General features: G+C 43.1%; 1 protein-coding gene and 1 long non-coding RNA gene across 2 annotated transcripts in view; one reads left to right on the top strand and one right to left on the bottom strand.

Moving 5' to 3' along the window:
- The window catches only part of PTPDC1 (protein tyrosine phosphatase domain containing 1), a 49632-nt gene extending 38876 nt beyond the window's left edge, over positions 1-10756 (bottom strand). Inside the window, exons 1-2 of the mRNA XM_037905029.2 lie at positions 10628-10756; positions 9593-9673 (exon numbers count right to left, since the gene is read on the bottom strand). The gene's annotated coding sequence lies outside the window, so the exon portion shown is untranslated. The remainder of the gene's footprint in view (positions 1-9592; positions 9674-10627) is intronic.
- Positions 10757-13153: 2397 nt separating this feature from the next.
- LOC122466595 lies at positions 13154-21563 on the top strand. Its single transcript, XR_006292232.1, has 3 exons — positions 13154-13437; positions 17222-17708; positions 20875-21563. It is a non-coding gene; the product is annotated as an uncharacterized LOC122466595 (long non-coding RNA).
- Positions 21564-27084: the final 5521 nt, after the last annotated feature.

Below are 27084 nucleotides of genomic sequence, written 5' to 3'. Positions count from 1 at the left end.
CCGATGAAGTGAGCTGTAGCTCACAAAAGCTTATGCTCAAATAAATGTGTTAGTCTCTAAGGTGCCACAAGTACTCCTTTTCTTTTTGCGGATACAGACTAACACGGCTGCTACTCTGAAACCTAAAAATAAATGTAAATGTTTTTAACCGTATGGCAAATTGTTGCTATCACTTTGGATATTGTACCTAAAATTTCTGCAGACAAAAGAAGACTGAAGTATATTAATAGTCTATGAGGGATGCCCTAATAATTGCCCTAGTCATACTTGTAATTTATTTATAACAGACAGATTCTGGAGGACATATAATTTCATTCTGTTCCATGTAATTAATATGCATATTAAAATACATTTTAGGACTGAAGGTGCTGTATACAGTAGTGACAAATCAGATCGCAGAATAAATTGTTGAGAGGCAAAATCGTAAGGCCTTTAACTAAGGAAGTTACTGGTGCTCATTTTCATGTTTTCTACATTCTATAATACAGTTAAAGAGTAAACCCTAATTCCATTAAAAAACTATTTGAAGAGGCTCATTATTTCGAACTTTGTCAGAAACTTGGTAAGTTAACTGAGATACCATTTATATAAATAACAAAAATAGTATTAAGTATTTGAGTTGCAAAATTTGAGTTGCAAAATTCTAGCTACAAAACAGTTTAATTTCTAAAAATTAAAAGTTGTAGATAGTTAATATATAAGAACCAAATTCTTTTGTTGTTTAGAAACCTGACCAGATCAGATATTCACACTTCAAAAATAATCGCTTAAGAAAGTATTAATAACATGTCCCCTTGCTATTTTAGTATGTCACTTTAGGATTCATTTTCTAGAAATACTGAGCACCTCCAGTTTCCATTGACTTCAGGTGGAACTGTGGGAGACAGTTGAAAAATCAGTCTCTATAGGTCCTATCCTGCAAACACTTAACCATGTAAGAAACTTCATTTACTTGAGCGGTCCCTTTGAAGTCAGTGAAGCTATTTAGGTCAGTAAAATTATTCATGTACTTAAGTGTTTGCAAGACGGGGCTCCTAACTGTAACTAACAAGACTGTCACTACTTTATGGATCCAAATTTGCCAAGTGCTGAGCACCCTCAGTCACCCCTTTGACTTCACTGGGAATTGAAGGTGCTCGGCAGGATCAGGCTTGAAAACACTAAAAATTGAAGACCCATTCACAAGTAAAATTTTCTAGAGTAACACTACCTGCCACTTCTTATTTTAACTACATATGGTTCACCATTGTTATAGAAGTGGCTCCACACATCACCATTTGAGAACTGCTAGTATAGTATATATGTCACATACTTCAAATCTCAGCATCCAGAACCTTGGTAAATAAATGATGTATCTTTATGGAGTGGTGGGTTTTTTTGTTTTTGTTTTTTTGGGGGGGAGGCGGGGGGGAAGAACGATGGAAGTTAAGCTGTTTTTTTTAGTTGAATACAGACGAAACAGAATAAGTAGTCAGATTTTTTTTAACATTGAATTTAAGGCAAAGAAAGGTAATTTCTAAATATTTAGATGAGCTTCTTAGTGAGAACGGATGCATTTTGGAAACTTTGAAATTTTAATATTTGAATGACAGCTAGTGAGCATTTCAATAATTACTTTTCCTAATGATAACATAACTTAGTACTGGCTACCTGTTCATTTCCAGGTACAATTCAAGACTTGGTGGTCTGGAGCCCAGTTGAGAGCTTGCCTTTTTGCTCTATCCACTTGCAGAAGTTATGACTTGCTGATTGCTCTAGCACTTCCTAGATTTGTATTCTTCAGTACTAAAGGTAGCTCATTCTCAGTTGAAGAACTGAGTGCCCTAGTAACCTGCCAGAATTTAGCTTGCTCCCTGGTTCAATGGCAGGCCTGTTTGTTCAAAACAATTATTACTTCATTTCTATTTTCATTAGGGCTAGGAGGTTTTGAGCCAGCTGAGGAGTTATTTTTTGGTTTAACCATATTGTTTGCTGTTTTCAAAGAATTAAGGCATAGCAACAGGTGGGATATAAGGCAAATGAATTCATACTCTTGAAGCCTTTAGAACTCAGCAGTTACTATTTAAACAAAAACAAACAAACAAAAAAGAATCCTAAGCACTTTGGAAAATTCTACCAAACTATCCCAACCACGCAGCCACATGAACAGGCTTTTTAGGTAAGTAGAACAGGACCTGGTCACTCGATGTTTGGCAACTAGTGTGACTAGAACTGTCTACGCTGTCTTAGGGCTGCATTACAGAAGGCTTAACATTCACCTGTCCATGACCCCAGACAACTAATTTATCTGCTTAGACCAATGGAAAACTGCAAGTTTAAAAATTCTGACTACAGTTAACACCACAGTTAACGCTCTTCCATAATGCAGTTAAACAGGCAGAATCAAAGCTTCAAACTGCCCTGAAAATGAAAATATATACTAAGGCAAGGAGAACTGAACAAATGTGAATGTCTGATGTATTTTTTAAATGTCCTGTTGTCTCCATTATATCTTCAGCATGTATAAGATATGTATCCCCACAGTTTTTAGGTGTCACTCTGATCTAATAATATAACTAATTGAAAATAAATCTATTTATGGTGCCATACTGTGGTACTTACAGGATCTTCCAAGTTATCTTGCGTTAAAACATAAAATATGACACACCGCACTGGAATTACACTGCATTTAATATTATGTTCTCACATTGCACCTTTATTTAAGAATGTCAAAATGCTTTATAAGAGGGGGAAAGTCAAACAGAGAGGATAAAGGGACACTGGGAACTTAAAAATCATGCATTATAAACACAAACGTTATCTATTACTATCAACATTAAAGATCCAATCTACTTATTACTTTAGATTTGAGATTTTCAAAGCTGCTATTAATTTTAATGGGACTTGTGTGTCTAAATCTCCGAGTCAGCTTTCGAAATTTAATCCATGCTTTTCATTTATGTTTTGCTTCTCTCTGTTTGGACAATGAAAAGCAATGAAGCCAGTTTTGCTTTCAGGTTCCTAATGTTGAGATGTTTAGACTCAAGTACTACAGGGTGGTGTTTGTTTATAAACAAGTGTTTTTATTATAACTTCAAACACTGCAGAAACATTTTTATTTGTTTTAGGATTTATAAAAGCTTGTTTACAACTTTTAATTGTGGATCCAGTTTATGTTGGCACAGCAAGTCGGGGCAGAGTCAGGATTTAGGAAAGAGAACCCAGCTTGGACTCTCAGTCCTGTACTCTAACAAACACACACACACACACACCCCCACAATAAAATGCAGTTGTGAGCTAAAAACATGCTTTAGGTGCCTAGTGTGGCCCAAGACCAAAGGCCATGCCAACCACAACATCTGAAATGTATTATTCCACTCAGAAATTGCATGTATTCTTAGTGGTAAAGGATAAATGTATAATATGAAACAGTACAAATACAGTTTCAAGTTTTCTATCAAGTGCAATCTTTTTTTAAAGATTCTCCCTGTCCCTCTACAGACAGTCCTATCTTCCCATATTCCCTCCTCTGGGTTTCTCCTTTCCTTCACTATTAATTAAAGCAGTCACCAAAGAGGAAGTTGTAAATATAATGGGATGGTGTAGCACAATAGCGAGAGGATTTAAATTCGAAGGATATTTCTAAACATGGAGAGTTGTACTGAGTGACTACATAATGAGTATACAATGATTTTAAACTTGTGATTGGTAAGGGTGACTAAACTATGCTCTAATAAATTTGTTAGTCTCTAAGGTGCCACAAGTACTCCTGTTCTTTTTGCAGATACAGACTAACACGGCTGCTACTCTGAAACCTAAACTACTCTTGCAAGAGGAAAACATTCTAGGAAATCTGTTCTTAGCTATGAGGACTAAACCACAAGGAAAGTCGCAACTAAAACCTCACCATTTAATCAAAAATTCAGCCTATGGAATAACAGCTAGGTTACTAGGTCCTTGGGTGGGGACGAGAGAAAGAGATACCTCCCTCCTCCAGCTGCTCCCACTGCAGTTCAACACTCTTCCCTCAACCCTGCACCACAGTCATCTTGCCCTAGAACTGAGTACAGGGCAAGATGACCCCCATTTTGCGTATGACTACACTATGCTTTTTTCAGCAGAGTATAGTATACATATCTGAGTAGCCCCTCTAGCACAGGTATAAACAGCTGTGTTGAACTTGAAGCACAGCTTAGGTGAGTAAAGACACTCCTAAAGGGTGTGGGTATATACACGAGCATATGCCTTACACAGCTCTTTACTCTCCCAAGCTGTGCCTCCCTGTCTATACTGCTATTTTATCACTGAAGTGTCCGACTGCTGGAGCCTTTCCCCACTGGACTGAAAGACTCCAGCAGCAGGGAAAGGGTGTGGCAGTCGGGAAGCAGGCTCTGAAAGGCTCAGCCTTTCCCCTCTGCATCCCCCTGCCAGAGTCTTTCACATACATGTAGCTACACAATGCAGCGTGGATGCAGCTTGCTTTTTACTGCAACATGTAGCTACAAGTACACTACACACTGTTGCTAATGATGTGTAGTGTAGACATAGCCTCTGAAAGCCAGGAACTTCCAAGTTCTAATCCTTGCACTGACATTAACTGACGTCATGGACCTGGGCAAATCAGTTGACCTCTCTGCCTCAATTTCTCCCATCCATAAAAGGGGATAATACCATTTAAGAATACTTTAAGATTAATTGCAGCACTGACTTCCTAGGTCTCTGTTTGACAACTTGAAATTTCTAAAACATTTAGCATTTCACTGTCCCTCACTTAGATCACAATTCTGCCATCTGACACTTACGTAATCAACTCAGAGAGCCAGTAGAAATTTGAGTACAATAGTTACTGTCTTAACAGCAGCAACAACAGACATTCATTGCGATAGTACAAATATAATCGTTCAAGTATTCTTGAAATAAAATTCAGAGATTTTTCCAATAAAAAGTTCCAAAATTTTCATTTGATGTTGTTTAGAAGAGATATGTTTTATATGTGGTTCAAGATATATTATGAAAAAATGGAAGAAATCAAACTCAATGAAAATGTCTCAACTGTGAAAAATGCATTGCTTTTATTCTATTTTCAATTATACTTATTTCAACACTGTAATAAATGGGCTCTAATCTTCTAAAACAATCCATAATCTTGTCCTGAATGTCAAAGTTCTCAGACTCATAGCAAGTTAACTTATTAAGCAGAAAAGCTGGTCAGCCTGCAAAAGCCTTTTATTTTTATTTTTCCAATAATAAGCCTGAGTTGTGTGTGCTGCCTCTCAGTATCTTTGTATCTGATATACGTGAGGCTAGTCCCTGGAATATACTTTCAGCCTGAGGTATCTCAACAGCATAGTGGTGGATGAGGACTGTGACTAGGGACTCAAGTTAATAACAAATTATTATGAAATGAAGAATTCTCAAGTTTATGGATAGCCAAAAAAGGATTCATGATAGGCAAAAGATTAGGAAACCCTACACTACAGAGCCTCAACTGGACTGAAAGTACCATCACAAAAACATGGGTTGGAGATTTGCTGATGAGTGACGTCTGGAAGGTGGTGGGACTCAAACATCTGTAAGTAATGGAGAACTGAAAGGGTTTCTTTTTTCTGTGTCTAGAATTTTAGTTTTAAGATTGTATCTGCTAAACCGTTTTGGATATATCCCTACAGACCTAAATTAAAGCTGTCTTATTGAGCTGCCCTATTAGCCAAAGCACTTTGCGCTGTGGGCTCTGACACACTGCTCTTGACCCCATCTCACCCTCATGCCGTGACTTGCAAGAGAAGCCTCAGAAGACAGCTGTAAGGTCCACAATGTAAGCTGCAAGCTCCACAATGCCTGCACCAAGGGAATCCTCCCCCCATCCTCCATCCAGATACAAGGCTTTTAGGGCCCCGTTTTGTCACTCCGGCCTTTTGTACCTGGCCAGAAAGAGTTTAATGATCTGATCCTTTGTTTGAATGTATAAGAATGATACTTGCAAGGTATTAAGAGGACACACTGTGATTTGGTCTCTCTTCAACACATACTTCACTAATGAAGCACACGAGAAATATTAGAGGAATTTCTGTCCTTGAAGAGGGTGGTGGGTTTTTTTTCCTTAAGACGGAGTACTGGAAGAGATATAAAAACCAGGAAAGAAAATCTTCCAAACGTTCATTAGTATACTCAGAGATATTAAACAATTAAAAAGATACAAATGCAGTGCAGCTTATCTTCAACTTTTAATTGATGTGCTTCTTCCTTAGATCATGCATTATCTAATTTGCTTTTTCTTAGTGAGTCACAATTCCTTGTATAGGAGTTCCTATCGTCTGCAGTTTCACCTACTATGAAAGCAAACCTAAACATAATATATAAATAAATAAATATACACACACTTTACATTGTATAAGTGCAAGGACTGTCTTCCTCTGTTTGGAAAGTGACTAGTACATGGTGGGTGTATGGACCCACAGACTTATATAAATTTATACAATAGGGGACAAACCTTTTCTGTGGTACACATTGCATACTTCTATCTGTTCTTTTTCAGATCTCCTATATGGAATGAGGGCAGAATATACAATAGAGATCTATAATTTGGCTCCACAATCAGGATTTTTGTCGATGACAAAGTAATTGATCTCAAACACAGAGTGGTGGTTGGCCATACTTCTAGAAGCGAGGGACTTGAAATCACTAAATTTTTGGTAAATTAAGAGATAAACAGCTTGATATCTTTGTAATTCTGTGGCCACTCTAAACAAAGAAACATCATTACTTTTACTGAATGGAGAACCCATATATTGTGATATAAATCAAGAAAGCTCCAAAGTGTATGTTTCGGTTTACATTCTCATTCAGTTTGCAATAGCACTTCACTTTTATGACCTGGTTATGGCATGAGATGTTTTAAGATATATCTCTGGAGTCCTGTCCACCAAAGTTAATTTGCACAGGGTTTAGTTGCCCAATTAACTTTCTGTTGATTTTATATGTTAATTGTCTAGTAGAATTCCCTTCCTTCCATTTTTAAAAAATATATAAATGTGTATCATATGTTGCCTCCCATGTATACTTGGTCTCAATCCAGCTTGAGAAGTGACATACTGGGAACACAATTTATTTTACGAGTTTAAACTCTCATGAGTTTACAAATCTCAATTTTATTAGCAAATCTATTCTGCAATTGCATGAATTTTAATATTCTGATTTACAAAGTGCCATAAACGTCACGATTTTTTCCAATGTTACGTGGATGGCTTAAAGAAGTATGATTACAGTCCTAGGCAGTTAAATCAACTGAGCACTCCGCACTTCTCATCCCACTTTCTGGACCTACTTACCGATGTCTATCACCAACTGAGTCATCACTCTCTTAGTTAGCCATTCAGCTTACTATATATAGCTTAGAGGACAAACAAGCTTGTGAACCAATAAACTTGATGGATTAGCATCCAGTTTTTAGCTGGATATCAAAGTAAACAAGTTCAACTACATTTTCTTGCCTCATGGTATTACTATAGCTTAAAATGTGTTATACAGAAATATTTTTAGATCTATAAAGAATCAAACTGCTGATTTTAGAATTTTGTGCGAATATTCAAAACTTGAAAATTTAGTCACTATCAAAAAAGTTAAATAGTTTCATGGAATTACACATGCCCTAAATTCCTTTGCCAATTTTTGTGGTTTTACAATTACAGTTTCCAATCTTTACAGTACTTCTCACTTCTTTTTCTGTAGGAAAAAAAATGCAGAAAATTGACCAGAAGCATAATTGTGCAGTTGAATGAACACACTTGAAAAAAATCTCTCATCTTTTAGTTGCAATAGCATGAGGTGTTACTTGTAACAATTGTTGGTAAAACATTTTCAGACAGGAGTGACATTTGAATTGAAAGCGTCTTTTTAAAAGAAAATCATTTTGCTTTTTCCACTGTTCATGGAATTACACTAATCTTCAGCAATGTTCCCCATCCGTAAAACCCCAGAATATATTCCCATCTGAAAAATGATCCTGCACACTATTCACGACATGCAAAAGTCTTTAATTTCTACATATCATCCCACTAAACTTCACCTTCCCAACATCCAAAGAATGTATTCTACTGTCAAACTTTACAGCTTCCCGTCATGATCAATCCTTCATTATTTGTAGGCTTCACCATATTTTGTGACTATATAAAGTCACCAATACAGTATAATAAACGAGTTTCACAATTGTTAGACATTGCACTAAAACAGATGGAAGAAATATTATCCAAGGGGCGTTATGCTGCCAACCAAGAAATCCAATTATAGGAAAGGATCAACTAGTTAATTACTGTATATCTTAAATTGACAATGCCTGACCCTGAAGTATCAAGTACTATCTCTCTCGTTTACTTTTCCTATGCTGTCTAACTCATGGAGCCTCCATATATGTTTTACAGAAACTCTTGATGCAAAAACTAGATGGAGGAAAATTGCTTCAAAATAAAGAGCAACTGCAGACACTTGGCTTACTTCACACGTATTACTTTGGGATTAATTACTCCACAGACTTGGTGCCCAATTTCACTGACTGAGGTGCAGGCCTCCTGAAAACAGATGGTTCCTTCTAAGAAATAAGACTCAAGGGAGCTGTTCAAAAGAAAAACAATTAACTCTACATCATAAACATGCAAGCTAATCACTCAGTTATTTATTTGTTCATCCAATAAACAAAGCGTTAAGATCAGCCTATTGGCAAAAACAGAAACAGAGTCTAACAACTAGGTATAAAAAATTACTATCACGACTGAGGTAAAATGAAAAGAAAAACGTGTTGGCATATTCTTCACCTCAAATTCAACTGAGGAAGGGACTAAAGGTTGTTTCTCTAAAAGAGCTGGGTAAAATAATTATTGGTTAACTCTAGGAACTAACTGCCAAGAGAAGGAATGAAAATGTTAGAGTATGAAGAGGATAGCCTGTTTCAATTTAAAGTACAGATAATAGACTGAAAAGTAATCATATAAAAGAGGTGCCTTCTTATCCAAGGGATCTGCTCAGTGTGTGTCTAATTCACTACAGCATTGTGTGTGCTAACTTCAATGACAAACAAAGGTTTGTGTTCCTGTTAAACCCCACAGAGGCAGCCAGTACCTTATGGGACTTGGGAGAATAAGCTAGATCCTACTACGATTCTTCCTTCATCAACAAAGTTGTCAGCCACCTTCAGAAAGTTCACCTGAAAAATGGTTATTCCTGGTAATGAGTTGCCAGCCACAAAGTACTGTTTGTTTTTAGATGCCCAGGTGGAACTAACAGTGCCAGAAGACAAGAATAGAAATTGAGTACGTTTGCTCTTGATGTCACTGAGATAAGCGTGGAGCTGCACAATGCCACATCTAACGTCACTTTCCTGGGCGTAACTGCCACTGTTCTGTCTAAGCTGTGCGCATGCACACAGATCCTAAACCCTGCACACACAGCAAAACACCGCACGCACAAAAATTTGCACAGAAGTACAATTTGCACAGAAGACATTTTTTGCACACATGGCCTGTCAAAAATTAGCGGGAACATTGGTAACTGCTCTTTAATGCTTTTTGTTGCTGCTGAATACCTTTCACCAACCAAAATGTTCTTGAACCCATCTCCTTACCTCAACTATGAAGAGCAAAGCCCAGCAGCTTCCCTAGGAAGTGGAATATCAAGCACATTCTTCTTGCTGATCTCTGCCTTCCTGGGCACAAAACAATAACAAAACGTCTAATTACACTTATACACACACTGAACACACACAGGCACACATTTAGGATGTTTAAAACTAGACTGTTCAAAGCAGTCAGAGTTTAATTAGATAGATGAAAACAATCTGTTAGGGCCTGTCACTTCTGTGAATCCCTAAATCTAGAACTGGAAAAAATATCTATTATATTGCCTTCTAATACCAGACTTTCCCCAGCTCCGCTCAATAAAGCAACTGGTCCATGACTGGCTAATTGATCAGACTCAATCTGCGTGAGTGTGTCTGCATGAGTGTGCACACAAGTCCATGTGCTCATACACGGTGCCTAAGCAGGCAAGTATGTCTGTGCGTGCACCTGGGCGCTTGTTCGATGCCGGCCCCCACACACTCCGTCACGGCAGGCCGGGTGGGGGACCGGGTGGATCCTTCCCACGCCTGTCTGAAGAGCGATACCCTCCCCCCAGGAGGAGGGGACGTCCAGGGAATGATCTGACAAGTGACAGGTCGGGTTGGGGTAAGGACCCCGCCTGCCAGGCTGGGCTCCTAGCGCCAGGGGAAGGGAGATGGCTTGGCCCGGGCTTTTTATCACCAAACCCTTTGGATGCCCGTGCCCACCCACGGCACCCCTGTGTTCACGCCTCCCGGCCCACACGGGCTGGGGCTTCCCTGGGCGTAAGGGCCCCCTGCCCCCGCGCAGCCTGGGGCAGAGGGTGGGTGGCTCTGCCGGCTGAGCGCTGCCCGGGGGGCGGGGAGCCGCCGCAAGATGCTGCCCCGGGACCAGGGCAGCTGGACCCACAGGCCGGGCGCGGGCGGGGCCAGGAGGCTCAGCTGGGGGAGGGGCTGGCGCTCGGCCTGGGATGAGGGGAGCCGCGGGGGGCGGGTTTAGAGAGGGGAGGGGCTGGGGCGATGGCGGCCGGCGGGAGGGGGCGGCGAGGCCGACAGACCCACCTTCCTGCCGCTCCCGCTGCTCCGCTCCGAGGCGGGCCCGGGGCGCCCGGCTTGGGGCTGGGAGCGGGCGCGGCCCCGCCTTCGGGTCGTAGCGGGGTGGGGCGCTAGCCGGCCGGAGGCGAGGAATGCGCATGCGCAGACCAGGGACGCCTGCGTATCGGATTAGTGGGGTGCCGCAGGTGCCGGGGGAAGCGGGGGTGGAGGATGGGGGGCAGGCGGGACTGGGAGGTAGGGGGAAGCGGGGGTGGAGGATGGGGGCAGGCGGGACTGGGAGGTAGGGGGAAGCGGGGGTGGAGGATGGGGGACAGGCGGGACTGGGAGGTAGGGGGAAGCGGGGGTGGAGGATGGGGGGCAGGCGGGACTGGGAGGTAGGGGGAAGCGGGGGTGGAGGATGGGGGGCAGGCGGGACTGGGGGGAAGGGGGAAGCGGGGGTGGAGGATGGGGGGCAGGCGGGACTGGGGGGAAGCGGGGGTGGAGGATGGGGGGCAGGCGGGACTGGGAGGTAGGGGGAAGCGGGGGTGGAGGATGGGGGCAGGCGGGACTGGGGGGAAGGGGGAAGCGGGGGTGGAGGATGGGGGGCAGGCGGGACTGGGAGGTAGGGGGAAGCGGGGGTGGAGGATGGGGGGCAGGCGGGACTGGGAGGTAGGGGGAAGCGGGGGTGGAGGATGGGGGGCAGGCGGGACTGGGGGGAAGGGGGAAGCGGGGGTGGAGGATGGGGGGCAGGCGGGACTGGGGGGAAGCGGGGGTGGAGGATGGGGGGCAGGCGGGACTGGGAGGTAGGGGGGAAGCGGGGGTGGAGGATGGGGGGCAGGCGGGACTGGGAGGTAGGGGGGAAGCGGGGGTGGAGGATGGGGGGCAGGCGGGACTGGGAGGTAGGCGGGAAGCGGTGGTGGAGGATGGGGGGCAGGCGGGAGTCGGGGGAAGCGGGGGTGGAGGATGGGGGGCAGGCGGGAGTCGGGGGAAGCGGGGGTGGAGGATGGGGGGCAGGCGGGAGTCGGGGGAAGGGGGGAAGCGGGGGTGGAGGATGGGGGGCAGGCGGGAGTCGGGGGAAGCGGGGGTGGAGGATGGGGGGCAGGCGGGAGTCGGGGGAAGCGGGGGTGGAGGATGGGGGGCAGGCGGGAGTCGGGGGAAGGGGGGGAAGCGGGGGTGGAGGATGGGGGGCAGGCGGGAGTCGGGGGAAGGGGGGAAGCGGGGGTGGAGGATGGGGGGCAGGCGGGAGTCGGGGGAAGGGGGGAAGCGGGGGTGGAGGATGGGGGGCAGGCGGGAGTCGGGGGAAGGGGGGGAAGCGGGGGTGGAGGATGGGGGGCAGGCGGGAGTCGGGGGAAGGGGGGGAAGCGGGGGTGGAGGATGGGGGGCAGGCGGGAGTCGGGGGAAGGGGGGGAAGCGGGGGTGGAGGATGGGGGGCAGGCGGGACTCGGGGGAAGGGGGGAAGCGGGGGTGGAGGATGGGGGGCAGGCGGGACTCGGGGGAAGGGGGGAAGCGGGGGTGGAGGATGGGGCAGGACGTGGGGGAAATAGTGATGGGAAACGAGTGGGACCTGGCAGTGGAGGTGGCTGGATGGCACCATGGGTTTTTCTACATCCAGAGGCAAGAGAACCAGAGTTTTCCCTGCCACACTGTATCACTTGCTCTTCTGAACTTCCCATTTAATCGAAAAGGAACATTATTAACATAAAGGTTACTCCTAAATCCTGCACTTTATTGCTGGGGCCAGTTTGCAAAAGATTTATGTTTGCAGTCCACTCACTTTTTCCCACACTGTCTATTACAAAAGAAGATGTGGTAGCCAGAATTTTCTGATGTATTCACATACCGTCCACAAACATGCCATCTTTGCATAAAACATTGCCCCAAAGACAGGTGGTTCTAATAATTACTCTGAAAATGCATTGACTTACCTAACAGTTTCTTTCTTTTGCTTTAACTAATTTTTGCCCTATAGCCTTTATACTTTCAATCACAATTATTTTGAAAGTGGTTATAATCATATCTAGCTCTCATAGAGTACTTTTTATGAGTAGATCTCAAAAGTGTTTCATAATCTTTAAAAGATTTATCCTTACAACACCCCTGTGAGGTAGGGAAGTAATATTGTCCCCATTTTAACAGATGGACAACTGGGGTACAGAGAGGCTAAGTGACTTGCTCAAGGTCATACAGGAAGTCTGTGGTGAAGTAGGGAATTGAACTTTGCTAGTGCCTTAACCATAGACTATCCTTCTTCTCTTATACATGTTATTTGTCACAGCATGAAGAATCTCAATTAATTATAGAGATAAAAATACAATCAAATGATTAACTTCATCTCTATGGAGCTATTTCAGTCTGTAGCATCTTGAGCCAGTAGCCAGTCACATTTGAGTCTTGCAGTCATTTATTTCATGAGAATTTTCTGATTGGCTCCAGTAAGGGCAGGATAAGGATCTGAGGGCCTCAGGTGCATTATTAAATATTCACAAGCAAGCACAACTTGATGGCTGAACCATACAGACTGAGAAAGTCCCTGTGAGTTTTTCTCAATTGACTAATATGATTGATGCAGGTTTTCAAGTTGGACACGAGTGGGAGAGTGTGTTTTTTAGTGGCGGCCCTTGAGGTTTTGCACAAGAGAGTTATGGTAGCTGGGGAAGAGAGCAAAGGGTGTTCTTCTCAGCCAAGCTGTTCCCTGACCCTTACCTTGCCTACCATCTTGTGTTCATGGAACGATTGGTTTGAGGATTTATTCAGAGTGGGAGCTTCCTGGGAGTTCTTGCGGTGCAGAAGAGAGCAGTGTAGCAATATATCGACTGGGGATGAAGGGGTGATCCCAGGTACGTATAGGTCGACACTGGCTAGTGCAGTGGTGGGCAACCTGCGGCCCATCAGGGTAAGCTGACTGCCATCTGTGAGACATTTTGCGGACGCTGACCATTCCACGGGCACGATGCCCTGCAGCTCCTAGTGGCCGCAGTTCACTGTTCCTGCCAATGGGAGCTGCAGGAAGTGGCGGGCTGCAGGGATGTGCTGGCTGATTGCAGGCTTACAAAATTGTGACAAAACTTTGTGACACCAGGACAAGGCCTGAAAACAGGGACACTTTAGATTTATTTCCAGGGTTGCATGGTTACCCTATTAATGCTTTCTGTCAACCAGGAGAAACGTATAAGGGAAAACAAAGAGCCTCATGAATTCTGTTGTGTCTCACAATCATATCAATATAGATTTTTTTCTACATTAATTTATCTCCCATCTGGAGAGGACTTATCTAGTATCCAAACTACAACTAATACTCCTGGGGAAATTCTACGCTACTGCGTGTGTGCAAAATTATTGAGCTGTGCATATTTTTAATTTTGTGGGCAAAAAAAAGCTTCTGTTGAAATGTTGTTGCAATTCTGCCTTTTGCCCACCAGAGGGCGCTGTGGTGCAAGAGCAGCAGCAGCTCCCAGCAGACAATAACTTCTGCCGTTCTGCCTTTTGCCCAGCAGAGGGCGCTGTGACGATAGCACACAACAGCTCCCAGCCAGCTAGGGAACAGAGAGAGGACCTGCAGAGGGGCTCATAAGGGCTAATGGGGGAAGGACAGACTGGGGAAGGGGCTGAATGGGAGTGGAGGCACAGGGCCCAGGGGGGAAGGAGGTGCAGGGCCAAATAGTGATGGGGGGGTGCACAGCTGCATAGGGACTGGAGTGGCTGGGTGGGGGCACAGAGACACATGGGGACAGAGGGAGCGGGGACACGGACACATAGGGACAAGGGTGTGGCTGGGTGCGGGCACAGAGACACATGGGGAGGGGTACAGGGCCATATGGGGGAGGGGGCATGGGTGTCTGAGTAGGGGTGGAGGGACACATGGACAGGGGGTGCAAGGACATATGGGGGTGCAGGAACATATGGGGACAGGGGCAGATGTGCTTGACAATGGGAGAGGCCGGGTGTCAGAAAACGAACATTTTCTAGAGGCTTTCTCTGATTCAGAAAGTGTTTTGTAATAGGATATTGTCACAGGATCACGTCTCACGTTCTGAAAATAAACATCCGGATTTTGCCTCTAAGGCAAGAGATCATTATTCTATGCCAATCTTCTAGTCAACTGATAGTATCTCTTCGTCATAAAATGGGCAAGCTAGAAAGAGAAATCTGCATGGCTGACATAGACGGTCAGAACTGCTCCCAGGTCTCCTTCAGCTTTACATGTTCGTGAGGATAAAGTAACAGGAAAGAATCTCTACAATTTCTGCCTTCCTCTCACCCTCAGCCTGCTATTTAAATTATTGTAATTTATTTTTTAAATCACTACTATCCTTGGAATCTTGAAACATCTAGTATCTGCTTGAACTGCCCCCTCTTAGCTTTCCATTGAGCTCTTGTATCTACTCTCTGATGACTTGCAAATTGGTGTGGACTGGCCCGAAGGTGCACTTGGCCTAAACGTCGGTATTTAAAACAAGTGACAGCAAAAATATTCTCTATATTCGCAAAAAGAAAAGGAGTACTTGTGGCACCTTAGAGACTAACCAATTTATTTGAGCGTAAGCTTTCGTGAGCTACAGCTCACTTCATCGGATGCATAAAGATGACCCTTTATGCATCCGATGAAGTGAGCTGTAGCTCACGAAAGCTTACGCTCAAATAAATTGGTTAGTCTCTAAGGTGCCACAAGTACTCCTTTTCTTTTTGCGAATACAGACTAACACGGCTGCTACTCTGGAACCATTCTCTATATTGTATTCACAAGTAATCTTAAATCAAAAGTCCCCTGATAAATGAAACTGCAGTGGGTTCCAGATCCTTATTGGGAGGGGCAGTTTTGACTTGTTTATGGAGCAACAGATGGGATGTTGAGAACATAAGGTTCTTTCTTTTATGATAGTTGGAAATGATGTTGTATCATGAGTATGGCTGTCGATTAATAGCAGTTAACTCACATGATTAACTCAAAAAAATTCATCGTGATTAAAAAAATTCATCGTGATTCATCGCAGTTTTAATCGTGCTGTTAAACAATAGAATACCAATTTAAATTTATTAAATATTTTGGATGATTTTCTACATTTTCATATATATTGTATTCTGTGTTGTAATTGAAATCAGTATATATTATTTTTATTACAAATATTTGGACTAAAAATGATAAACAAAAGAAATAGTATTTTTCAATTCACCTCATACAAGTATTATAGTGTAATCTCTTTATCATGAAAGTGCAATTTACAAATGTAGAAATTTTTTTGTTACATAACTGAACTCAAAAACAAAACATTGTAAAACTTCAGAGCTTACAAGTCCACTCAGTCCTACTTCTTGTTCAACCAATTGCTAAGACAAACAAGTGTGTTTACATTTCTGTAAATGATGCCTCCCTCTTCTTATTTACAATGTCACCAGAAAGTGAGAACAGGCATTTGCATGGCACTTTTGTAGCTGGCAGTGCAAGGTATTTACGTGCCAGATATGCTAAACATTCGTATGTCTCTTCATGCTTTGGTCACCATTCCAGAGGACATGCTTCCATGCTGATGACGCTCGTTAATAAAATTTGTAAAAGAACTCCTTAGGGGAGAATTGTATGTCTCCTGCTCTGTGGTTTTACCTGCACTCTGCCATAGATATTTAATGTTATAGCAGTCTTGGATGATGACCCAGCACATGTTGTTCATTTTAAGAACACTTTCACTGCAGATTTCACAAAAAGCAAAGAAGGTAGCAATGTGAGATTTCTAAAGATAGCTACAGCACTCAACCCAAAGGTTTAAGAATCTGAAGTGCCTTCCAAAATCTGACAGGGACGAGGTGTGGAGCATGCTTTCAGAAGTCTTAGAAGAGCAACACTCCGATGCGGAAACTACAGAATCCAAACCACCAAAAAAGAAAATCAACCTTCTGCTGGTGGCATCTGACTCAGATCATGAAAATGAACATGCGTCAGTCTGCACTGCTTTGGATTGTTATACAGCATAACCTGTCATCAGCGTGGACGCATGTCCCCTGGAATGGTGATTGAAGCATGAAGGGACATAGGAATCTTTAGCACATCTGGCACGTAAATATCTTGTGACATCGGCTACAACAGTGCCATGTGAATGCCTGTTCTCACTTTCAGGTGACATAAACAAGAAGTGGGCAGCATTATCTCCTGCAAATGTAAACAAATTTGTTTGTCTGAACAATTATCTGAACAAGAAGTAGGACTGAGTGGACTTGCAGGCTCTAAACTTTTACATTGTTTTATTTTTGAATGCAGTTTTTTTTGTACATAATTCTATATTTGTAAGTTCAAATTTCATGATAAAGAGATTGAACTAAAGTACTTGTATTCGGTGAATTGAAAAATACCATTTCTTTTGTTTTTTTACAGTGCAAATACTTGTAATCAAAAATATAAAGTGAGCACTCTATACATTGTATTCTGTGTTGTAATTGAAATTAATATATTTGAAAATGTAGAAAACATCAAAAAAAATTTAAATAAATGGTATTCTATTATTTTTTAACAGTGCAATTAATCGCGATTAATTTTTTTAAGCTCTTGACAGCCCTAATCATGAGGTAGGTTTAACCCTGCTAACCTCAAGATCTATCTAGGGTTGAAATTAGTTTATGTTCTCTGTTCAGTTCCCAGGGGACATGTGCAAAAATAATGAAAAGCACCCTTGCAGTTAGCACTAATTGACCTTAAAAAGGCCAAGGACTACATGGGAGATGATGATCGCATTCCAGAAGAGAGCCTTCCAAATCAGGACTTCCCCGTTGGCAGAGACAAGTGAAGTTGCTTGACAAATGGGGTGAAGAGGTGTTCTACATAGAAGGAGAGGAGAAAATATTTGTGGAGATGCCTCTGAGTAGAGCTGAGAACAGAGTCCTGAGGGACTGTAACAGAAGGAGGAATGGCACAGAAGAAGAGCCACCAGAAGAAATGCTGACAGAATCTTAGAAATGTGAGAGGAGAACAGGAGAAAAAGGGGTCACAGAAGGCAAGGGAAGACAGGATATCAAGGAGAAGAGAATCATCCATAATATCAAAGTCAGAAAAAACTCAAGGAGGATGAGACTGGAGTGTTGGCCTTGAAATATAGGCAGGAAAAAGTCATCTGATATTTTGGTGAGAGCAGTTTCATTGGAATATAGAGGGTAGAAGCAGAAGGGATCCAGGAGTGAGTTTGAGTTCAGAATAGGTGAAATTCTGAGAGATAGAATGACAGATCCTTTAATATTGTGGGGCCAAACTCAAACCTGATATTGGTGGATGCAACTCCATTGAAATTGCACCAGCTTACATCAAGTCTGAATTTGGCCCTTAGTGATTTGGATTTTGACATATACTTGATTGGAAATAGTCTTAGATCAACATATGCCATCTTGTGGTAAATGAATATGATGCACATTTTCTTTCAAATATATTTTTAAAACACTGTTATTCTAGATGATGTAAATTGTATTCCAGGTCTTGCTGGGGGACGCAGAATGGGCACATAGGTCCCTTCTATAGCTCCTGCATTGTTTGGAGCCCCAACTGTTCAAATTTCTCGGTGAGCTCTGGCGCCTTGATCACACATTCTTGCAATACCCAATGCATTGCCCTGCAAACCTCCATCACATACACAAGGGTCGCATTTGGTCCAAAGTGCCTTGTGTAGGATATTCTGGAAGCCAAAAATTTCTGCAGAACAGATTTTTTGTTTTGAGATTTGGGTGCACTAGCAATCTAATAAAGTGTTCTGTTGCGGTTTTAACAAAGAACAGCCCAATGTTCATCGGAGAATGGCTCTGACATTTTGACCCAAGATTTTTTTTAAAATGTTGGGGGCATTTTGGAATATGACTTGGATTCCACTCTCAGATCTGCAGTTGGCATCGGAGTGTGGCTAAAACCACCTTTTTAAAAAAAATCTGCTTCTAAGGATATCAGTGTGGGTTTTTTGATACACAGCAGTGCATGCTGCTGCTGTTAGATTGCAATCTATTTATAAATTATTTATAATTGCGGTGTAGTGGTTAGGGCACCATGCTGGGCCTTGAGATTTCGGTTTGAGTCCTGGCCCTCTGGCACATACTTGCTGTGTGACCTCAGGCAAGTCACTTAAATTCTCTGTGCCTGATTCTTGTTTACATCGAGGCTCCTTAACACCACTCTGGCATGTAATGGGGCCTTAAATTAGAATAAGGTCCTCTGCCACAGTTTTCCCACCTACAAAGTAATACCTATCTCTCTTTGTAAATGTCTTTGAGATCTTCAGAAGAAAGGCACTATAGACGTGCAAAGTAAGAAACTGACTCACTGAACCATATGGATTTATGAGTTTTTGGTTTTACCTTTTTCAGATTGAAGAGAATGGAAGTTTTTGACAATCTAAAATATTTAGAAAATGGTGAAACATGATACAACTGATGTAATACATGATTGAAAACCCTGCATATCACTTCCATGATGTTGCCTATAACTAAACACTACAGTAGAAAGCATGAAGGATTGTTCAGTCACCAAATGTTTCCCGCTGCCTCCCACCCCAAGCACTGGGTTTGTAGTTCTTTATTCTATGCTCTTTTTCTTAAATTCTGTTTCTCACTGGGGATAGCTGTATCTGTGTTCTTTCCCTGAGTGAATACAGTTCTTGCAGAGATGTTCTTGCTTCTCACTAGAGGTCTTCCATTTACACTGTTTACCCAGACCCATCACACATTCTACAATACGTGTCCTGTTTGTAACAAACCTCAGCATTACAGGAAGGGAATAAAAGAAGGAGGATAGTGGGCAGATGTAGCAAAACTGTGCCAAGAGCAAGACAAAAATAACTGGGAGAGGCTGCTATTAAGATGATAAATATATTCAATAGAATGCCCTATGGCAATTATTAGAGTCTAGAGGCCAGATCCTAAGCTGATTTTGTTTGTATTTAGATCAATTCAGTCAATGGTGTTACTGTTTATACAAGCTGAGTTTCTAGCCCTAGAACACTTCCCTCAAGCCAGGTTCCCATCTTACCTTTTATCTCCCTCCAAAGGAGACAAATGGCACCTACTGTATGCTATTAAATGATTTAGCATGATAAGAGAGAGGGTTATCACGCTTTCTCTCCTATTGACTTTTTTCGGCCAAACTTACTGCTTTAAGTTATTGATTTGATTTATTTTCAGTTCTGTGTATGGAATTTCCCTCCTACACACATTTTATGTTGCATGTTGTAGAGTTATCGGCCATTTTTCATTTCAGGACCCCCAAAACAGTGATTTGGCCTTTACAATCAAACAATAATAAGCATGACACAATGTTTGCTCCTGATCAGGTGAAGAGTTGTTCAAAACCAGATGGTCATCACAGAAATATGGATGTTCCTTGTGCTCTAACTTAAAGAAAAACACTTCTAGGAGCATATTTCATGAAGGGACCAAAAGCACATTTAAAACTTTAATTATGTCTCAGATAGGTAGGTACGTAGGTAGGTATCATCCCTGTTTTACAGATGGAGAAATGAAGGGGCAGAGGCCCAGATTTTCAAAAGCAATTAGAGATTTGGGGTGCCTTTGTTTTTTGAGTGTCTGCATCTTAAAGGGGCCCGATTTTCAGAAAGCTCAGAGCATCAAAATCACCTTTGAAAATCATGGCCAGAGAATTCAAGTGTCAGACAGCAAGTCAGCGGAAGAGCAGAGAATTGAACACGTTGGTCTTGAGAACTTGGCTCAGAGCCTCACTGGCACTTAAGCACCTGACTCCCATTGATTTCAATGGAAGTCAGGAGCCTAAATACCTTTAAGGATCTGGGCCTTTGTCTGCTGTTTTTCCACAATACACATTCTTCACTTGGAAACGCATATTACTCTAAAGTGATACTACCCAACTTTGTACACCCTAAATGTGATCTACTACAATTGTTTCAAATATCTGTTTGAAAAGCCCATACTGTATGTAAATGAGTTTAACTGTTTAAAACAAATGCTTCAGTGCTTTTTTTTTTTTTTTTTTGAAAGAAAGAAAGAAAGAAAAGCCTGCAGCACAAGTGCTTGAGAACAGCCCTACAGTAGCAAGCACCATGGAGGAAAACAAATTTTCATGATATTTCAGTTTTTAGCTTCCAATGAGTAATCTAAACCACAGCCTCTAGCCAGTTTACCCTAAACCCTGGCCAGAAAAAAATATATCCCAATGTGAGAAAATACTGTAGTTCATTCCCCTGCCCATGTAATCCTTAGCCTTCCTTGAGATTGCTAATAAGAATGTAATTAGAGCCAATTCCCAGGATGATTTTTGTGATGTGCAAATTCGTTCACAGAGAACTGGATTGACACCAACAACTCAATTCACAAAGACATGCCTTCAAATGGTGATGATTTTCAATCACTATAGACCGATGCTGGGTTTATATCTCTGGCCTAGAGGTAGGAGGGACTATATCCCCATGACAGTTTGGGAAATTTGTCTGTGTGAAACTTATGAATTCTGGTTGACGTTATGAAATTGCTGTTTCATTGAAGGTCTCAATGTATCAGCCATTTGCTATTGGGGCTGATGTCACCTCCCAGATTAGGAGCAATGGAGAGTCAGTCATCTAATTGGGAGCACTTTAGAACAATGCTGCACCCTAGGGGAAAATCAATTCTATTTGGCTGTCTGCAGGATGGGGGGTTGGAACAGTGGAAAAATCCACAGTAGAAAAGAAGGATTGAAAAAAACAAGGTGTTGGAACTGGCTTTTAAAAAACTCCACAGACTCTGGGTGTTTTCAGGGAATTCAAAGGGACATGCTCTCTGAGCAAGGGGAACCTTTTGGCTGTCAGACCTGAACAAGCTAGAGGGAGCTTGCTGCAGGAATCAGAAGCGCCTCCATGACCAGGAAGACAAGATTGAGTTGGGAGAAGGGACCTGGAACTCCTGAAGGCACCAACCAAAACCCAAAGGAGGCTCCAGAGGGTGAGGTCTCTAGGGAAAGGAAGTGTGTTTTCTATTTTGCCTAGATCTAGCTCCTGTGCTTTGTCTGAGAGTAAGGAGCAATTGGTTTAGAAATTCCTCTGCAAAGTTGGTGTCTTATGTGCTTCAGCTGTCACATGTGTCTCATTAGTTAAATTATAAAACAGAGTACACAGGAGGTGGTGCTCTGGGGAGGCTGTACGCGAGTAACTGGAGTGTCTTGGGGTTGGAGGGGTGTGGGGAGAAAGGATCAGCAGCACTGGTCCTGGCGACCAGGACCACTGAGTCTCTAGAAGTAATACTACAGTCTGCACTCAGGAAATATGCGTGGAAGACTATGACTGTTGCCTGCCCAAATGCAGCATTGCTTAGAAGCACACAAATTCAGTGCTTGGGTCCAAACACAGCTGCCTGGTGAGCATCCATAAGCGGGAGCTCAGCCAGGACTATGGCAATCCCATTACAAGCCCTTTGGCTCAACCTGTCTCACTAGAAGAGAACTAAGTGTTTCTTGAAGAAAGCAGTGGGGCATGTTCTCCATCTCTCCTGAGCTATGTTCAGTGCAGGAACAGGGGAAGGGTCAAAGGTAGCATTAAGCCACCTTTTTGCCTGCAGTATTCTTAGCCCTGCCCAGGGCCTACTGAACAACCAATGTACGTTAGTGCGTCCCCAGATTTTCTCTAAGCCCTGGTCTACACTGCGGCATTAGGCCGAATTTAGCTGCATTAGGTCGATTTAAAAAATGACTGTGTCCACACAACCAACCCCATTCCGTCAACCTAAAGGGCCCTTAAAATTGACTTCTGTACTCCTCCCCGATGGAGGGGAATAGTGCTAAAATCAACCTTGCTGGGTCGAATTTGGGGTAGTGCAGACGCAAACTGATGGTATTGGCCTCTGGGAGCTATCCCAGAGTGCTCCATTAGACCGCTCTGGACAGCACTTTGAATGCCGATGCACTAGCCAGGTACACAGGAAAAGCCCCGGGAACTTTTGAATTTCATTTCCTGTTTGGTCAGCGTGGTGAACTCAGCAACACAGGTGACCATGCAGTGCCCCCAGAATCGTAGAACGTTTCTACGCTCCCTCTACCATCTCCGTCCCTGAGGTTATTGCAGATTAGAAGGCGAAAAAAACCACACTGTCAATGACATGTTTTCCAAGCTCATGCAGTCCTCCCGCACTGATTGCCTCCATGCATTAAGCTGTGCCCTTTCAGTGACAGAGGCCAGGAAAGAATTGAGTGAGCACGAAGAGTGGTGGCAGGATGCTGAGGCTAATGGGGGATCAAACAGACATGATGAAGCATCTGCTGGAGATGCAGGAAAGCCAACAAGAGCACAGACCCCCGCTGCATCCACTGTATAACCGCCTACCCTCCTCCCCATGTTCCATAGCCTCCTCACTCAGACACCCCACTCCAGAGGATGGCCCAAGCAACAGAAGGCTGTCATTCAAACAGTTTGATTTTTAGTGTGGCTACAATAAGCAATGTAGCCTTGTCCTTCCCCACCCCGCCCGGGCTACCTTGTCTGTTATCTTTTTTTTTTTTAAATTAATAAAGAAAGAATGCATGGTTTCAAAACAATAGTTACTTTATTTCAAAGGGGGGGGCGGGTGGTTGGCTTACAGGGAATTAAAATCAACAAAGGGGGTGGGTTTGCATCAAGGAGAAACAGACAACTGCCACACTGTAGCCTGGCCAGTCATGAAACTGGTTTTCAAAGCCTTTCTGATGCGCAGCACGTCTTGCTGTGCTCTTCTAATCGCCCTGGTGTCTGGCTGCTCAAAATCGGATGCCAGGTCATTTGCCTCAACCTCCCACCCCACCATAAACGTCTCCCCCCTTACTCTCACAGATACTGTGGAGCACACAGCAAGCAGCAATAACAATGGGAATGTTGGTTTTGCTGAGGTCTGACCAACAGCGCCAGCGAGCTTTTAAACATCCAAAGGCACATTCTACCACCATTCTGAACTTGCTCAGCCTATAGTTGAACTGCTCCTTACTATTGTCCAGGCTTCATGAACCATGGGAGCAAGGGGTAGGTGCGACCGTGTGGTGCTGCCAGCTGGGAGAGCAATCTGAGGCAGAAGCCTCCAGCTCGCAGAAGAGCAGAGTTGCAGCAGAAGCTGAGGAGCCATACACCATGGATGAGGACGGCTAGCAGTCCTACTGGACCGTCTGCTGCGAAGGCACCCAGGAGCTGCTGCTGTGTAGCAATGCCAGCTGCTTCTGTGTCAAATGCTTGGAGGTCCTGATAGGGCAAGGCACCTCAGCCAAGGCAAAAAAGCAAGAGCCCTGGAGCTGTTACATGTGTCAACCACAGAAGTGCTATGGGGTGTTACAGCGCCAACCAGACTGGAATATCTGGCTGCAAGACTTCTTCACCAGCGACAAAGGACAGGAATATGATACACCTAAAATCTAAAAAGGCCCAAACATTTCCCAGAGTCGCTACCCTTGATAACAGAACGTCAATGATTGCATTGGCTACTTGGATCACAGCAGCCCCCACAGTAGACTTGCCCACAACCGCAGCGGTGACGGTGAGCTGAGCGGGCTCCATGCTTGCCGTGGTATGGCATCTGCATGGGTAACCCAGGAAAAAAAAAAAAAAAAAAAAGACACAAAATGATTGTCTGCCATTGCTTTCACGGAGGGAGGGGCGACTGACGACATGTACCCAAAACCACCCACAACAATGTTTTTGCCCTATCAGGCACTGGGAGCTTAACCCAGAATTCCAATGGGCGGCAGAGACTGCGGGAACTGTGGGATAGCTACCCACAGTGCACCGCTCCGTGAGTCGATGCTAGCCACGGTAGTGAGGATGCACTCCATCGACTTAATGCGCTTAGTGGGGACATACATAATTGACTGTATAAAATCAAATTCTAAAAATTTACTTTTATAAAATTGACCTAATTTCGTAGTGTAGACATACCCTAACTTAAGCTCAGCTGCAATAGCTCCATAGGGATTGTTCCACAGCAGAAAGTAGACAGAGTACGCTGTATCTTCGCCCTCCCCCAGAATATCCCCAGCATTACCCTAATGGAGAGCATCACAGAAAGCCCCTTTAAATCAGTGATGTTTCCCTCAGGTCATTTTTTTAGGCCTAACAGTGTCTTTGTGCTGCTGGAACAGTGTTGAAGGGCTACAATCAAACACAGACCTGGGCCAGGCTTTGCAAAGTGGCCTTGTAATAGAATTTGAAAGGATGCAGGCGATACAGAAAAGTACATTCAAAATATACTTTGGTCATTAGAAAAAGAGCAACTGAACTTCAGTGCCTTTATCAGAGCTCAGCAAATATTGAGAAAGTGCGATATTTATGTTTTAAAATGAGTTTGCCTTGCCTGTTCTCTTGCCTCTTTCACATCTCCTTTCCATGAACGTTTGTGCCAGTATAAACAAATTTTGAAGCTGCATGTGTATGTATTTGCAGGAGTTTAATTTTAAATTCACAAGCATATGTATTCATGCTGGAAGAGCTCAAGCACTCATCCAGTCAGGGTGTAGAACCAAGACTGTGTGACTTAGCCATACAATTACAACTAACCAACATTTACAGACTTCTTATGAATCCACAGAGTTTTGACAAAAACTGAATGCTTTTGAACAACAAATAAAGGTAAGGAAATCACAAATTGCTCACAAATGTTCTTCAAGCAGCAAGAGAAACTTTTTTTTTTTAAAGTCTGATAAATTTGTTGCAGATCATTTTACTCAGCACTAGTATTTATTAATAATTGTTGATTTGTTTGCCAGATTGTGATCAAAAACATTTGGCAGGAAAGATCTCCTCAGGAAAGCGAGCCAGTGGAGTTAAGCTGTCATCAAAGTACATACTGAAAAACTGTTCGCTTAGCTTAGAAAACAGAACATTTGCAGAAATAATAAACATGCCCTCTAAAATTATGTTCCTTTTCCCTAAAATCCCTGCAGGTCACAAGACTTTGACCCTGCAGCAGGAGCATAGCACTTCATGAGACTTCTGTCAAAAGCACATAATACAAAATAAATATACTCTAATAAAAAAGTGTCAGTCTGATTGCTCAAATGTGCCTTCCTTACACTTTCTGGCTCCCTCTTGAAGATCTGGTACACATGCTGCCATGAAAAGGAGACCCATATGGAGAAGCTATCAAACCAATCCATCTTCCTGAAGTTTCAGTTGTTGTAATTAACTTTTGTTTCATCTCACAAGGAAACACTGTAAACAATAAAGTATGTTATCATTTGACATGTTCTAATTGAAAAAGTGTAACTTACTAAAGTCATTGTTTCTGTGGGACTCATCTGAATATACCTCTGTTAAATGGGATCTAAAATGTTTTCTTAAAAGAAAATTGTAAAAATGTGTTTTAAGTTTATACAGCACCTAGCACAATGGGGTCCTGGTCCATGACTGGGGCTTCTAGGCAGTACTGAAATATAAATCATAGGTTCTCAAATCACTATGATATAGGCAAAGCCTTGAAATTTAAAGCAATTATTTTGAAAATTAAACAGAAAGGTATTTTACATGCCAAGCCCTGGATTTCTCTTACAGAAGTCGATAGCATCACAAGTGACTGATGCAGAGCAAGGGGCTGTCTTCCTTACAGTTCTCTTCATGGATTTATTTATTGATTTATTTTAATCATCTGCTCTTGCAGGAGAAAGATAGAACTCTGAACTCAGGTCACTGCAGTTAAGTAAAGAGGAAAAACCATGTCAAATATTTAGGTTCAGATTGTTCCTTGTGGCCTCAACCAAATCAACTCTGAGATAAGAGACATGATTAATTAGTGGGTGAAATTCAACCCTATGCAGAGGGCCAGTACAAGCCCTATGTGCCACCAAACTCTGAGGTCCTCCATTTTGAGGACCTCCAATGGAAGGCTCTGCAGAAGTGCCAGTAGTGTTGTTTTAAAAAGTATTTGTGATTGTTTTTTGTTAACTTTCCCCATGTGCAACATCTTGTAAAGTCCAAATCCTTTTCCTTGCACATCGCCTGAATATCTGGCTGTGCACTAGCTGGCATCATCTTGTGGTGCAGGCAGGAGCACAGAAAAGCATGTGTAGCTGCAATAGAGGTAAATGCTTCTTTATTAATAACCTGGAAGTGACAGATATAGTAAGACCTGCAATATTAACTCTTTAAGTCCCTTCCAGCATTTAGCTTCATGTGATGGAATGGAATCGAATCCTCCTCAGCCCAGACTGTGGACCTGTTTTAGGGTCACTATGCATCCATAAGGCCCTAAAGCTGCAATAGCTACCAGGACAACAAAGTGTCTCCTCTGTGGAGGGTGACTGGAATTGTGTAGATCCACTAGCTCCCTATCCCACCTGCATGACAGAGCTGAATTCTGTGCTACTGAGGGTGTGTGCACCCCACCCCTAATCTTCCCTTCCCCTTGACCAGCACAGCTGAGCTGGTTCCACAGCTAGGGGTCTCACCACACCAGGGAGGAGGAGGTGGGACTTGACCATTAGGGCTGTCCTGTGTACCTTTTACTCCCATAGGTGTGTATGGGGTCTCAATTTGAGAGATCTTGAAGAGGCTTGATTTTCAGAGAGTGCT

Source organism: Chelonia mydas, chromosome 7 (assembly GCF_015237465.2).
Source record: "Chelonia mydas isolate rCheMyd1 chromosome 7, rCheMyd1.pri.v2, whole genome shotgun sequence".
NCBI classification, from domain to species: domain Eukaryota; kingdom Metazoa; phylum Chordata; order Testudines; family Cheloniidae; genus Chelonia; species Chelonia mydas.
This window is presented reverse-complemented; position numbering and strand designations above follow the sequence as displayed.